At 44.0% G+C, this 845-nt stretch overlaps 1 pseudogene; it reads right to left on the minus strand.

Moving 5' to 3' along the window:
• The window catches only part of LOC138050584 (uncharacterized), a 1,568-nt pseudogene extending 1,427 nt beyond the window's left edge, over window positions 1-141 (minus strand).
• Window positions 142-845: the final 704 nt, after the last annotated feature.

Consider the following 845-nt stretch of genomic DNA (forward strand, 5'->3'; position numbering starts at 1 on the left):
CACCTTTCTCGTCTCTCTCTGCTCAGTTCTTCAGCTTCTTCTCCGTGCTTATCAACAATAGAAGGTATCCTGAAGAAACCTATAGCCGTGTCTTTTCTGCTGTTACTTGAACAATCAACAATAATACAGTGAACCATGGCATAAGTTGCTCTACACGCCTGAAATGATGCGGTTCGATACGCTTTGTTTACCAAAATGCGACACCAACATGGCGGATAGTAACCGTCGTCAAGCAGTTAGTCACGTGAGTGAAAACCAAGAATAAGGTTTCGAGGAGGCTCACGGTACCCTGCTGTCCTTTCCGGTCGAGGTGTTTTAATCCGTTTTCACATACAGAGCTTTGTCAGAAAAAATGTCATCGCCGACGAGGCAAACCAGCAATGAAGGAGGCAAGGGTGGGTTTTTACTTTTCATCACGTTTCATCAAACCGGCATTGAGTTTTCTAAAGAACAAAAGGTCTTTGTTTAATATTTGCGATAGCTGAGCGGACGTAATTTTGGGAGATCAACTAATTGCGGAATTTACAAATGATGCGATACCAGAAAAGACGGACAGACGGATCATTCGTTCTCGCAAAACACTCCAGAAGGAAGAGGGAAACAGAGGCAAGCACGGAGAATTCCTATCCCAGCGACGGCCGCCGAAGATGATGATAATGATTTGGTTCTGGATATTCCAAAAACTGCGAGAAGCCATCCTTCGGAAATTCCAGTCGGTCCTGGAAGCTTTGTCATTGGCATTATGGTGGTATCGAAAAGAAACATCCTTGATGTACGACGCATTTTAAGCCAACAGAACATACCAGTAGCAATGATGACTCTAAGTCATCACTTACGCGAGTAAA

Source organism: Montipora capricornis, chromosome 6, assembly GCF_036669925.1.
Source record: "Montipora capricornis isolate CH-2021 chromosome 6, ASM3666992v2, whole genome shotgun sequence".
In the NCBI taxonomy this organism is placed as follows: Eukaryota; Metazoa; Cnidaria; class Anthozoa; order Scleractinia; family Acroporidae; genus Montipora; species Montipora capricornis.